Raw genomic sequence first — 15141 nt, 5'->3', positions numbered from 1 at the left:
GGGGTATCTTTTTTTACCCAAGAGCACATTTAAATATGAACTTCATTGTCACTAGGTATCACTGATGCTGAATCTAGTAAAAAAAAAAAAAAGTTAAGAGTATGGAAATATATATGTATCAACATACATATATATCAATTGATATCTACTGAATATCAGAATAGCAGAAATATTTATTGATAATGTGGATCATCTAAAAAACATATTGTATCATAAAGCTATATTTTTCCAAGGGGGAGCCAAACACTAATGTGATTTCATCATGCAATTGTACAACTTCTTTGCATGTCCTCTGAAATCTCTGTGACCAGCCACTGGTGAAGGCAGGAGCCTGAGTGAGTGGTGTCAGTGCTCTGTGCTGACTTACCAGCAGTTGTACTTCTGTAATATACAAAGAAAGCAAGGCTGCAAGGTCAAGAGGCTATGCCTTCATGAACACAGGATCAATTATACCTCCAGCTTATGCCTGTTTTTTAAGATGTCCTCGAGTGGAGATACAAGAACCTCCCCCTGTGGCCTGCCACCATGCTTGACAAGGGCCATCTTCACACAGTGTCCCTCATCCACGATCCACCCCTCCCTGACCTGACTCCTGCGTAGGCTGTCCACCACAGGCACAGAGGAGCAGATTGTGCCTTTCTTCTTCATGATACCATCTTACATACTTGATTACTTTATAATGCTGCTTCCTTAGTTCTTTCTTCTTCAGGCTTATTAGTTGCAATTTGTTAGAGCACTTTGCTCTGAAGCCAGATTTTCCAGACATCTCATCTGCCTCAGTGCCTGCCTCTGCCATGTCTCCACTTGAGCCACGTTCACACTGAACTGTAGAGCTCAAATCTGGACACAGCCCCACACGAAGCCTCGTCAGTGCCAAGTGTAATGAGAAGGACCGTTCCAGATGTCTTGCTGTTTCCTTGTTCCTACATCCCAGGATGTAGGATGTTCTTTTTGTACCAGCAGGACATTTTGGAGTCTTGTTCAGTTCATGGTCCGTTACCACCTCTGAGCTTTTTCCCTTGAACTGCACATTATGAATTATTTCCCCTCAGGACAAGTGTAGCCAATTAACCCAAAGAAGGCATATACCTTACCTTGTTCCTCCCATGTTGCATCCACTGTAAAACAAGAAATGGGTTACTCATTTTGTGTGTCTGAGTTTTGTAATATATCACATGAACAGATAATATAAAGAGGATAATGGATCGCTTAAAGAGCTCTCATTCATTCTTTTGCTAAGTGTAATTTAGCTTTCCTTATTTATTGCAATAGGAAATCATTTACTCCTGGCCTCCAGTAGCGAAGTCTTAGTCATATAGAATTTCGTGACAACATTTCACAGTTTTGAAAAATTTGGTTGTGTGTGGATTTACTAAACAGAAACCAGAATATCTTCACTTTTGCAATTTCCACAGAAGTCAACAGTAGTCTTAAGGAAATATGTGAGCTGACTAGTTTACTTCGCTCAGGGGATGATGATTATTTATCTTCCAGGAAGGATACAGAAATGTATGGAATCATTAAATGACTGTTTTGACCACATACGAGATAAAGTTTTGTCACTAATATAACAATGATGTTTGGAACATACATGGAAATTCTCAGATATTTTAATGTCATGATAGGTGCTCAAAATGTAGTAGGACTATCAAGAGAATGATCTTCCGACAATCAGTTAATGTCTTGAACTCAAGTTTTCATAAGTTACAACATTTGTTTTCTAATTTCCAAATTTGAATCTTCTTTCTAATGTTTTTCAAATATTGGTAAAGGGATGGCTGGGTTGCATCTCTGCTCTCCTAATAACCTGATTATGTAATTTGCAAAGAGCATGAGTTTTCCCTAGGTAAATACACTGGTTTTGGTTTAACCACACCTACAGTTGTACAGTTGTATTGACTGTTCACATAAGTAACCCTTTTTTTCCTCTCTTAATGGAAGCTTTTATACTGACATGCTGGCAAAAAGGCAGAGGTTCATATAGCTTGTGAGATTTAAAGTTCTCCAACCTCAGTGAAGAAGCAAGCTGAAAGATACCCATGTAATCACTGACTTTTGGTGTGAACCAGTTTGGCAATTAGCTCTATGGAAACCTTCGAAGCTCCCAGCCACAAGTCTCACCTCCACGTCTCTGCTTTTTGGTCAGCTCTGCTCATGTTCCAGCTCCAGCGTGGGAGAAAAGCAGGAGCTCCTGACTCCCACCTTCCTCCATGAGCATGATCAAAGCAGATAGAACCAGGAATCTGTTCCCTGGCCAGGAGAAGACAGAAAGCCAACCTCTCTGGGGTTCCATTATCTTATTCTTCACAGAAAACTGGAGAGCCAATGAGGAGCTGATCTGCTGAGTCGTGCATTCATTCTTCTGCTCTTACATAGCGCAGATGTGTGCCCTTCCTCAGCATAGACGGATGGCTACATTTCTATTTAGGTTTTAAATTTGGGGAAATTTTAAATTGGATAGCAAAAACGGGGCAGAGAGGGTGCAGGTAAGCAGATACGCTCTTCTCTTTTTCTGCTTTTAGTTCCTGCTGATCTAGTAGCATTGATCTGCTACTTTTAATAGAAAACAATTGTTTACCTCACTCGTTTGGTAACTCATAATATCCTAATAAAGCAATTGCAAAAGTGCTGCTTGCTTTATTTTCTATGAAAACATTTCTCTCTCTGTACTCCTCATGTACAGGCAGACAAAGGCTGTTAACACACTGCAGCTATCTGATCACAATCAGGACCTTGCAACCTGATTTTATGTGGTGGATCTTTAGGCACTGGGAAGTTTTAGTGTTTATGCAAAGTGATTCTAGCCTCTTGTTTTGAACATAAAGGTTCTTTCTAATTCTGCAGTTCCTTCTTTCTTTCCAGATCAAAAGGAGAAAAACAAAACAATCCTTTACTTCCTTTTTTTCTTACATCAATACAACTTGTAAAATAGAAATTCCCCCCCAAGCCAGCCTGAATAAATGATGCAGTTAGGCATTAGGCCTCCACTTAGAGAAAATGTGATTATCTGGGCTATGCAGGCCCACATAAGCCAGACATCCCAGCTGTTAAGAGTCAGATACTTCTCCTGAAATAGCAACTTCGGGTAAATAGCACGGTGGTGTGTGGTCTCTGTCTATTCTGCCTGCACAGTACCAAGCTGTTGACAAGTTCTGCATGTGTTTGTCTTCACAGTCTCCTTGGGAGTTTGGGCAGTGCCCTTACCCGTGTTTCCCCCTGGAGCCAGAGGCAAGGGAGGCCACAAAGTCTGCCTGGAGCCTAGTAGACAATCTGGTAGTCAATTGAAATTAAATTTCCCAACTCTGACACCAGAGCAAAACCCAAAACATTCATTCTGACTTCATGTAAGGGAAGTGGAAAATGTTAGCTATGAGCAACTTGAAGAGAAAACGTGTTATTTTCAAAAGGTCTCCATGACCATGTTTTCTTCTTACATTGCGGCTGTATGTGATCCTCTTAATCTGTGGGAAAGGAGGGAAATGGAAGTCAGCTGCTCAAAAAGGACTTCTCTTGATTTACTCTCAGGAACTATCGAGGGAAGGAGCAGGCAACACATCCTAATCTGCAGTTCCCTTATAGTCCTTCTTTGCCTTGCATTACACAGTTGGCATCAGCTTTGTTGTATGAGAAAAGGGCTCATGAATGCTTGAAGTGGAGATCCCGAGTTACTATTCCAAGAAGCTGATGGTCCTCTGTCAGGAATTCCTCTTACACTGCAAAACATCTAGAAAGGTGTTCAGTAGCCCAAAGAGGAGGGGGAAGGTGAGGATTTTTCCTCTATTTGAACATAACTTTATTCTGAAAAGTTACTTCTTAAAAAGAACACCTTCTTGCTCAGGGGGTCTAATGAAATTCTTGAGAACCTTTGCTGATTTTTATTCACTGTGCCCTGAAGACTCAATGCAGCTAGGCAGACACTGAATTTTCTATAATCCTCAGAAATGTTTTCAGACAGATAATTAGTCGCAACCTGCCCTATAGCAGTATGGCCAATAGAACTGCATAAGGTTGAGCTGTGGCACAGATTGGCCAGTTAGCCATTCGTGCTTGGTAGCTGTGAAAAAGACACTGCCCAGAAAGATCTGTGTACAGTTTGCAAGGTCTGCAGTCAGGAAACAAGTAGGCACTTTACTCTCAAGCCAAATGTATTTTATGCAGAAAATCAATGCGAAATAATAGACATCCATAATGTGATTTTTGCTGTAGAAGAACCTCTTAGAATAACGGCGCATTTTAACTCCCAATTATGCTGTGAGACATAAAGGTCTTGGAGGTCTTCATATGTGGATGCTTTTTTTTTCTTTTTCTGAATTTAATCATAGAATTATATCTACTATCATATACATAGGGTTAATGTTTAATTCATTAGGTCCCCAAGGAAATCTTCAGGTTCTACACAAAGCCATGACAATCTGCCTTTCCCATGTAGAGACCCTATTGTCAGGCCCACCTCAACACCTCTCCACAGCTAACGTTTCTTGATTAGAGGAAAACAATATTAGGCCTCAGCTGTGATGTGACAGTTGAGCTATTTAAAGCTCCCCACTTTAGCAATTCAGAGTGATATTAAAACGTGCAATCCCTGGTAATTGAGATCGGAGTTAAGGACAGATCAATGAAGCAAAAGTAATTTGGAAATGGCAGTAATAATTATGGGTCCCTTTGCTTCCATGAAACATGAACTGGTGAACATCCAGCAGTGGCACAGGTGCTGCAGGATGAAGAAAGAGGAAAAAGAGAGCACTGAGGCAAAACCAAACCAAATTTAAATCTGAGAAAGCTGCCACTCAGGCTAAATCTGAGGAACAAGCAGAAATAGCATTTGCATCCTTGTTCTAGAGGCAGGATGAGAACCAGAATTTTCCTCAGCATCTCTCTGTTTCACCTTCACTTATGGGCTCAGGACAGCCTGGGCTACATTTGGCTGTATCTGGGTATTTCTGACTGCTCCAGGCACTGAGCTGGGCCCTAGGCTCCTGGAGCTCTGCAGGCACCTGGAGTTACCCAGTTTCCCTGAGCTCCCCAGGCTCCTGGAGGGCTCCATGCGACTCCCACATACAGACGATGACATACACAGCCCTCACCAGGATGCTGGAGGAGAGTAGGCTGCTAAAAACAAAGAGGCAGGCAGGAAGGAGAGAGAGGAATTGGGCAAAGTGGGCCACAAGAAGAGGACAAGTAAAGTCAAAGGAGTTGGTCATGGGTGGCAATTCCAGACCTCTTTCTCATTTTGCCAGTGCATCCTTTCATCCATAGTCTACTGAAACTCATTTGCTGCTCTGCGCCTTTACAGATACATCATAGTGAAACCTCTTCAAAGCTGAACCACTCTGTAAGAGTCCAGGAAATATGAATGAGGAGAGTGTTCCTCATTACAACTTGCTTAAAAAACACCTACAATGACCTCAGTCTTGTGACCATCATTCCTTCCTCAGCTGCCTCCTTTAAGTTCTTTTCTCACCCACTTCTGTTCCTCCTTCTGCTTCTTTTATGTGATATTTTTGGTTGAGAGGCCATGAAAAGGAAAGGCAATAAATACAGTGTGTTCAACCACTGCCAAAAGCTGGAGTCACTTCACAGAGACAGAGGAAGCTGAGGTTTACTGTGTAATCCTGAACATGTGAAAACTGAAGCAGGTCATTGTGGGGCTCAGATCACAAGATGCATTGCTACAGCCCCTTTGGTTTTTCTGTTTCATCAGTAGAAAGAAACCTTTATTAGGTTGTTCTTATTAAAAATAAAAAATAAAAAGGATATCATGCTTAAATGATCTAGTATGCTAGATTGGAAGCAAATTGATTTCATTGCTCAGGACCAATTTATGATAGTCTTAAATAAGCTTTCTTTAACAGGTGCAAATTGCATGCCTCAGTTTACTTGCTGAGGAATACAATTAAGCCAGCACAAAGCTGGTTGTGACTCACATATAATGAAATGAAAACTGTATCATCACCATTAAGCAGCAAATAAAGCTATTGATTCCTTGCATGCTGTCAGGTTCAATTCAATTGCATTTTTTTTCTCCTTTTTGTCCTTAATTGCGCGGTTCATGCTGAATCCTCATTTTAATGCATGGAATGGAATCATGCTACTACCTTCATACCTTAGCATCTAAAATGCAAACCTGCTGAGCCCCAGTATATCTTTGTTGGACTTAATTAAAGCCAGCCGTGTTCACAGCATCTGATAAAGTCAGATCTTTCAGTCTGGAGACTGTTAGGGGTGGCAAGGCAGCAGATCCACTCCATGCACAATGCCAGGCTGTGCTGTACTCTTCCTGCATATCCCTGGCTAAATGCATCACAAGTGCCTTCCTTTTAGCTTGCACAGATAAACCAGGCCATGAGCAAATGGCACATTGAGCCAAAGCAAAAAATACGAGGGCTGGAAAGTGCTGCAGCAGTCAAAATGTGAAAGAAAAAACCTGAATGACTTTGCTCATGGCGGGCAATGGGCAGGAGGGTGCAAGGGGAGAAGCAGAGGTGGACAGCTAGGTGAGGAAGAAGGGCATCTTGTAGAATCGTAGAATATCCTGAGTTGGAAGGGACCCACAAGGGTCATCGAGTCCAACTCCTGGCTCCACACGGCACCACCCAAAATCCAAACCCTATGAGAGCACTGTCTAAACACACCCTGAACTCCGGCACTTGGGGCCATGCCCACTGCCCTGGTCAGCCGTTCCATGCCTACTACCCTCTCATGAAGAACCTTTTCCTGATATCCAACCTGAACTTCTCCTGCCAGTTCTCTGTACCTATAGCACAGGTCCTATAGTGGATGTGTAGCCTCAGATATGCTGTGCTCCAAATGTGCCATCTCTGTGGGCTGGGCTGCCAGGCGTATGCAAGGGTAGGGATATGCTGTACCTCTTCTGATGAACAGAGCATGCTGAATAGTGGAAAGAGGGGGAGGTTTTGTTGATTTTTTAAAACAACAACCATACAAATCACTTGAATAGCATATTCACTGGATATTGTTCAAGTGGCACTTTGCCCTGCTTGTGGCCAGTTTGCAATAGATGCATTCATGCTGAGGGCAACCTTATTCTGTGAGCTATTCATGAAGTGCTTTCTTAATATGCATCAATGGCAAATTTGGTCCTGGCTGAGTAGCTGTGTTGGGAATGGTCTAGACTGACGCTATTTTTCCACTTCTGACTTTCTGATGAATATGATCTGTGACTTATAGACCAGTTCTACTCTCCTTACTCAGACCTTCCAAAGTGATCTCCCTCAGCTCCAGCTCCTGCAGCACGGACTTCCTGTACCACTTGCTGCGAGCCAAGGCATCAGTGCACTGCAGGCAGCAAACACTGATTATCCAAGAGGTGACATGTCTGAGCAATGTTTCGCTTCTGCCGAGACTCACAAGGATTTCCAACACAATTAGGTGAGTATCAGATAGAGTCCCCTTCACAAGAAGCGGTGAAACATTTTCTCTGCTCTTCCAGATGAGCATAGCAGAAAAGCAGGAGATTAGAATAAATCCCCTGGCATGATTTCAAACAAACTATACCTGCCAACATCTTAATTAAGGACTGAAGGTATCATATCAAGTGAATTTTTGAAGATATTGACTGAAAAATCAACAGGAAAGAGCCTCATGGGGCTCATTTCCTTATAAGGTTCTAGGGTCAGTGTTTCTCATGTTCTCTGTGGCATCTTCTTCTACCATGGAAAAATCCCATCTTGACTCCTTCTAACCTACCTGTTTGCATGGCACAAGATTGGCCCAATTGAAATACTAGGAAAGCTGATGTTGAAATACTGTTCTCATTTGTGGTGTTTTTTAACACAGTATTTCAACTCTCAAGAAAGTTATGATTGATTGATTGCTACTTAAGTTTAGTATTTGAGATGCCCTTCATCTCTTTATGGAAGCACCTTCAATGCTGTGGAACTATCCCCAGCTGCAACAGCACTCAAGAGAATTTGTCTGATATAAATAGCCGTGAGTCATAGAATCATTAAGATTAGAAATGACCTCTAAGATCATCTAGGCCAACCACCAACCCATCCCCACCACACCCGCTGTCCACGTCCCTCAGTACCACATCTACACATTTCTTGAACACCTCCAGGGATGGTGACTCTACCACCTCCCTGGGCAGCCTATTCCAGTGCCTCTCCACTCTTTCTGAGAAGAGGCTTTTCCTAAAATCCAACCTGAGCCTCCCCAGCACAACTTGATGCCAGGACCTCTCATCCTATTGCTGTTACATGAGAGAAGAGACTGACCCCTGTAGTGGAAATGCTAAGTCATGGCCAGAAGCAGTGATTGCGCAGCTGGTGGGAAGGCAGGGCCAGCCCAGGGGAAGCTTAGGTGCAAGCAATGCATCTGAGTAACCAGAAGGGGGTGGAGCCAGGATCCACCCTTTCCTAGACCTCATTTATGGGTTGGGAGTGGGGGCAAGGGTGTCTTATTGGGTATCCCTGTCTGCTTGAGGTCTTCTACATGTAGGCTGCTCTTTCTCTCCTTTGTTTCTGTGTTCACTGTTGGTGCATTTGGGCTTGTCCTCACTTGCTGTAGTGAAAGACATTGCCACCCTGCTTTTTTTGCTGTGCTTTCCATCACATTATAGTGTTACACCCTGCCTTTATTACCATCTCCTTTCACAAACTGCAGAGAAAGTTAAGGTTGATGGAGAGTCCTTCAGACTTCTGAGGATGCTACCTCTGAATTTCATAAAACTGAGTTTCAGCCTCATAATGATCTCAGGTTACTTTTCCCTGAAAAGGTTAATATTGGTATTTGTTATCAGTTATCATCACCACTATTTTAAGTTTCACCACCAGGCTAAAAGAGACACATAGCAGAAAATGCTTCTAAATGCCATTTCATATCCTGTATAGGTCTGTGTGGGCATTGTGGAGCCTGCTTCTATTCTCTTAAACATGTATTTTATTCTGTCTGTCATGCTGAAAATGCAGAACAGAAAAGAAATGCTGATTTGGGATCTCTCTTTTGAATGGAGAGGGTTTAGGTCTATGTGGGCTTAACTTTCCTGAGGGATGATAATAATGCAGAAGAGTTTGATAAGATTAATACAAGTGGGTCCAGCACCTCCATGATTTCCTGCGAGAGCACTAAGATACAATTAAGCTTCTATTCCCCTCCTGTGTAAGCAAGATATTTCTTACTCTGTAGACACTGCCTTGAACATCTGTGATTAAAAAAAAAAAAAAAAAGCTAAAAACAAACAAAAACAACCCTACTGTTTTAATCTGCATTACAGCCTTAAGGTCTCTGCTTTGTGTGTTGCAAATGTTCTTTTTTTCCAATTTTCACCTCTTCTTTCCTCCCCATTTTGGTTTCTGTTGCAGGATGGTATATGTTGAATTAAACAGAAGCAATGTATCACAAACTTTAGATGCAGATGATAAAGCCAGCAACACCAAATGAGGATTTCCCTTGGTAGGTTTGTTTGCAGCTTATTTACTGCTGCTTGCATCTGTTTCAGATGGTCTTTCCTCACCATCTGCCTGGGAATGGCTGCAGGGCAGTGAGATGGTCCAATGCGAGGTAGAGATCCCCACATTCCCTGCTCCATTGGAAGGATCTCACCCACCACAGCCACAGAGTTTGCTCAGCATTGCCTCCAAGTGATAACATTGGAAGCAGCAAATTATTGTTTTGTTTCTTTTCTTTTCTTTCTGTCAGATTCTCCAACTCAGGGAATCATTAGTGTGGTTTAGAATGGAAATGAAAATGCCACAAAAGAGCATCTCATTGCAGGATGTCTGTAAAGATATAAAAGGATATTTTTGTTGGTAATTACTCAAACCACTTCTTATAACTGTCACTATTAAAAGGTCACTAACTTATACCACACAGGGCTTCCTGAAGATGCAGTGTTGGTGCCATTTTCTAAAAGTAAGCAAATATTCTGCTGTCATGCATGGTCATCATGGAATCATAGAATGGCTTGGGTTGGAAGGGACCTCAAAGACCATCTAGGTCCAAACCCCTGCCATGGGCAGAGTTGCCCCCCACTATATCAAGCACTAGATCACCAATGATGCTGCTTGACTTTATTTTATTGTACCTTATCTTAGCAGAGAGGATCAAGGTGACCACTGTGATTGGCAGTGTGCGACCTCATAACAAATAGCAGTTCTTTCCCTGCAGAACTTGCACTCGCACAGTGATAGGCAGACTGTATCTCAGGCATGTCATCTTTTCCTGGTAATAACTGCAGTTACAACCTACAGTGTTCCTGCTATATTTCATTTCAGATTTTAATTGCACACTATCATTCTCATTCCAAATTAAGATCTCAGGGCATATTTTAAACTGTAAATACACATTACAAAGATGACATTTATTACACAACTGCTCAAGCAACATGTATGTGGCACATTAAAGAAGCAGATATACTTGTAGAGACATTAATACACAAAGTTTCTGTTGGGGGAGGGGAGGGGAGGGGGGGGAAGTCCTTTGGGTATATTGCATATAATCCTCTTCCTTATCTGCTATAACATTTTCTCTGTCAAACAGAGTTGAAATTGGCTAGATAGATGCCAGTTGTATAAGATGAGGACTGGCAGGCAGTAAGAAACTACTGTACACCCTTTTCTTTGGGAAATCTAGCTAATCCAGCTAAAATCCTTTATTCTTAAGGTTGATGGTATAAATGATATTACTCCCAGCAACATGATTTGATTTGCAGCTGTATTTGTAAGCTGCAAAGCTACAAAAAAATGAGTCTACACAGATGTTTTCTATCAGAGGCTGCCCTCTTGCTAGCAAAAGAAGCCCTGGTCATCTCTGAGCCCTCTGAACATCTGCAGAGCCTCAGGAGGTTACATAAGCGCATAATGGGTGCCAGTGAATATTGCATGCCATCCCTACAGTCAAATGTCAGTGTCCCCACTGCACTGTAAGCCAAGTGAACCCTGAGACACAAAAGGCAAAAGAAGGCAATGTTTATCTGCATTGGAAGGGCGCTAAATACTTAGGAGTCTAGTGGAAGGTGCAAGAACATGGCCTAATAGTGATAGGAGAAGGGGTTTAAGCTAAAAGAGAAGAAATTCAGGTTAGATCTTAGGGGAGAGTTTTTCACTCAGAGGGCGGTGAGGCACTGGCACAGGCTGCCCAGAGAAGCTGTGGGTGCCCCATCCCTGGAGGTGCTCAAGGCCAGGTTGGATGGGGCCTGGGGCAGCCCTGCTCATGGCAGGGGGTTGGGGCTGGATGGGCTGCAAGGTCCTTTCCAACCCAAACCATTCTGTGATTCTATTCCATGATTTAAAAAAAAAAAAATCTTTATGGGAGTGAAAATTGAAGGGAAGTTTGGTGATACCGAAGGACAAGATGCAGCATGCTGCCTAAGTGAGATGATAGTGAGGCAGAACTGTTCCCAGAGAGCAGAGATTAGCACAGCACCTCCTTGGTCAAAGACAAGGGCAGCTGTTCAGACCAGCAGTATTGTGTCTACGCAGGGTAGAGAGCAGTCTGTACCTAGTGCTTCCAACATAGCGTGAAAAACTTGGTATTGTTTAACCTTTCATTTTTCTCTCACTCTGTTTATCCTAATCTCCAGACAATATCAAAAAGTAAAGAAAAAAAAAAGAAGCTTGATTTCATTTCTTATGGGAAGCCTGGTAAAAAGTATTTATTTCAACTGAAAATGAGTCCCAAATTATATCTGTTATAATAGGAAATTGATGTTTTCCAGTCACGTTAAGTGGAGACTGCATACCCTACTAAGGTGCTTGGTAACTTTTTTGCAGCTACACTGTCTGCTTTGTCTGGAAGCTGTCAGAGCTGAGGAGCCTTAAACAAGTGCATAATATTATTCCAAATATCTAATTTAAAACAGCTTTTGGGGTGTTATTCTAGCGCTTGTGCACAAGCTTCAGTACCACTGAAGATGTTTTTGTAGTCTTCTAGCCTATGTTTCAACAGATAATGGAGAAGTTCATGCAGTGTTCATTATTAGTGATTATTCCTCACTGGGAACACTTGTTGAATGAGCCCTTCTCCTGCACCAGTAATAGGTGGTTGATTGGTGCTGATTTAATGATGCATAGCATCTTATCTCCTGCTGAGACCGGAGCTCACACGAACTGCCAGGGATGTGCCTGTTGAGAAGCTGACATGGGCTGCATATTTCATGTGCTGCTGAGGCGTGCAGCCAGGCTGTGTAGTGATCAAACCCCAGAAGATGTACATATCTCCAGTTTTCCCATGTAACAGAAATCTTGTCATCTGTTGACATAAAAGACTGAGATAACTGCTCTGTGACCCCATATAATTCTTCAGTCTGGACAGATGAGACAAATCTAAATAATTGAGCATGAGTTCCTCTGATTTTCATCATGTTAATGCAGTGCCACATCCAAAACATGAAACAGTTTTGAACTTACTATGCTTATCTGCTGCTTGCAGTGTTCATTGTGATTTCCAGTCCAGACAAAAAGAAAACACCAGCAAAGCTGGTTTATACAGGGTCACCTGGGTAGGGTCTCCCAGCTCACCTGCAGCAGCTTCCTGCTCTGCCTTTCAAACCAAGGGTGTTTTGCAAACTACTGTTTCCCATGTGCTAGAAACTAGTACTTGGCAGCTCTGAGTTGGATGAGAGATCACAGCATGGGATTTGTACCCCGGATGCACACTGGGATTGGGAGCTGCATTTGCCAATTCGCACTGCAGGACAGAACTTGTCCTAAATGTCCCAACGCTGACTCCTCCTTCTTCCTCCTAGCAGCAGGCAGTCACAGTTTCCCTCTAAGCTCTCCTTTATGGGCAGTGGTTAAAAAGTAATAAAATATAATGTTTTACCTGATGTTAAGCTAACTAAAAATGTATGTGTGTGTGCATCTAGGTACACAAACATGCACATTCACAGACACGTTTCATCTGGTGATAGGATCACATCTATCACCATAGCTCACCTCAGCGCTCACAGCCTATAGCCCGTGGTCTCGCTTCATCCTTGTTCTTTCTCAGTCTTGCAAGGAAAGAAAATTCCAGCGCAGATATTTTTTTACTGAGTGGAAAGCTCCTTGCTGCCTCCTGTTCAGAACTGGAGACATCATTTAGTCTGTTGTAGTTACCACCACAAAAGATTCTGTTTTACAACTTAATCTTATTTCCTTTTAATAGCATCTGTTGGCAGAGTTTAGAAAAAGTGAAACAACGGGAGACCCCTCACCATCTCATTCATAACAATGTAATACCAAGGCTTCTGTATTGCTGTTCCTATTTAGAGTGACTGCAGTTTGCATTGAATTTACCTGAGATTCACAACTTCATTTCCAGCTAACTATCTGATTTTGAGTGCTTTTTTTCCTGTAAAGCTTTATTTGTTAATGCATTTTTCTATAATTGTACCATGATCACTCCTAAGTGCACACTTTACATTGAGCAGAGCCATTAAGCATTACTGCTGAGATTTGGTTGTTTCACACGGTTGTGCAGAGATCTTTGTGTTTAGACCCAGAACATCTTTACAGGGCAAAAATATATTTAGCTACAGGAATCTCCAGTTGCTATTTTTATTGACGTCAGTAGTTAATAGGCTGGACAACCTACAGGGCTATTTTGCAGACAGTGCTAAGCAGTTCTGTGCTCAGCAGAGATTACAGCATCCTTGCTGTGCATGTACAGCATATGTGTGCTGTAGTGGTGGCTCTGAATCATGCTCTATCTGATGCAAGGCTTCATGATGCACTAGAAGCTATCAGCAGCGCCTTTTTTCCTTCCTTCTCTAAATTCATCCCTAATTTTATATTCACAAAACCTTGATTCTACTTCTTTGGCAAAGGTCTTGGCCAAATTTGAATGATAAAAACTACAGCTCTTTAACGACATGTTTACAGCTCAGATGGGTGCATTATCATTTGAGAAAAACATTAGTATATGTAACATTAGTGGTGAATAATTAACGTGCACTTATAACACCTTTCATCTTTATGGATTTTATATAGGCTAGAATCATTGATTTTTCCCCAAGTCACATCTGGAATAAGACAGAGCTGCAGTTAAAGAGTCTGTATGCTCTCAAATGGTCCAAGAACTGAAGATGACTGCTACACGCAGAGGAAACAACAGAGAATTTAGCTAGGCAGAAAGTATTAGCAGGAAGCAAGCATCTAGTGAATGAGCTTAGCAGTGTGTCTTACACATGTAATTAACTGGATAAAAATTTGGAAAGGACACAGAAGACTTCACTGCTGCCCTTGTTGAAAGGACTACTGCATCTTTTAAAGCCTCACATCAGCAAGAGCTCATTTCGGTGTCCTATTCAGAAGAAAGAACATACCATCTGCAGAATTAGCAAGAAATATCTGTGACGAGTGGGTGTTCCGTAGGGATTTCCCACTCGTGATGTTTTCCAGCCCTTGCCTAGCTGTAAAAAGCCCTAGGAATCATAATACGGAGTGACATGAGTGCTTGAAAGCTGCCACAGGATACATCTAGGAAGGGTCCTGTTTCTATTTGGGCATTTAGGTTTGCTGAATCAGGAAAAAAAATTGTTAAGAATGTATGAAGAGGAAATATGAGTGGCCACAGTGGCCTTCAGAGAACTCTGTGCTCTGAGCACGAGGTCAGCAGACAGGAGACCACCAAGGTGCCACTTCTGCCCTAGCACAGTGAACAGCAAGACAGGAGGTCTTCAACAGACAGGAGAGAGTGTTAGGTTGTAGGGAAAAGCTATTTTGGATCCATTTGCAATGGAAGCCATTCCAAAGGATTGATGTATTAAGCAGTTGCAGAACAGTTGACAGAGTAGTGATGTGATGGTCCTTGGGCCCCACTGAGGCCATGAAGGTCAGGCTGCAGCCAATTAGCATCCAGCATGCTGTAATGGAGACCTCACTACATTTGAAGCCTTTGACAGCCACAGTAAGGGGATAAAGGACTACCAGACTTCACTTCTGCAAGGTAAATGTGGCTGGCTCTAGAAAGCTTGGTTTGCTCCCAGCCTCATGGCCAATTAGCAAGAGATCTTGAGCTTTTTGAAGTCATTGGTTTTGTTCCCATTTGGAGCAGCAGGCCAGGCAGATTGAGTGTCATGACAAGCAAAGTCAGCCCCCTACTCCTGAGGCTTTGGTGAGAGGTCTGTCCTGGGCAGGCAAATGGATGCCCATTCATCAGGGAGCGCTGCCCATTCTTCACTGTAGATTGACTTCAAAG

General features: G+C 42.4%; 1 protein-coding gene across 3 annotated transcripts in view; it reads left to right on the top strand.

Moving 5' to 3' along the window:
• Window positions 1–15141, top strand: part of CDH20 (cadherin 20) — a 112594-nt gene that overhangs the window by 41416 nt on the left and 56037 nt on the right. Inside the window, exon 2 of one of the 3 annotated variants that reach the window (XM_021388155.1) lies at window positions 7213–7389. The exons of the other annotated variants lie outside the window; for them this stretch is intronic. The gene's annotated coding sequence lies outside the window, so the exon portion shown is untranslated. The remainder of the gene's footprint in view (window positions 1–7212; window positions 7390–15141) is intronic. 3 annotated transcript variants of the gene reach the window in all.

This window comes from Numida meleagris, chromosome 2 (genome assembly GCF_002078875.1).
Source record: "Numida meleagris isolate 19003 breed g44 Domestic line chromosome 2, NumMel1.0, whole genome shotgun sequence".
NCBI classification, from domain to species: Eukaryota; Metazoa; Chordata; class Aves; order Galliformes; family Numididae; genus Numida; species Numida meleagris.
This window is presented reverse-complemented; position numbering and strand designations above follow the sequence as displayed.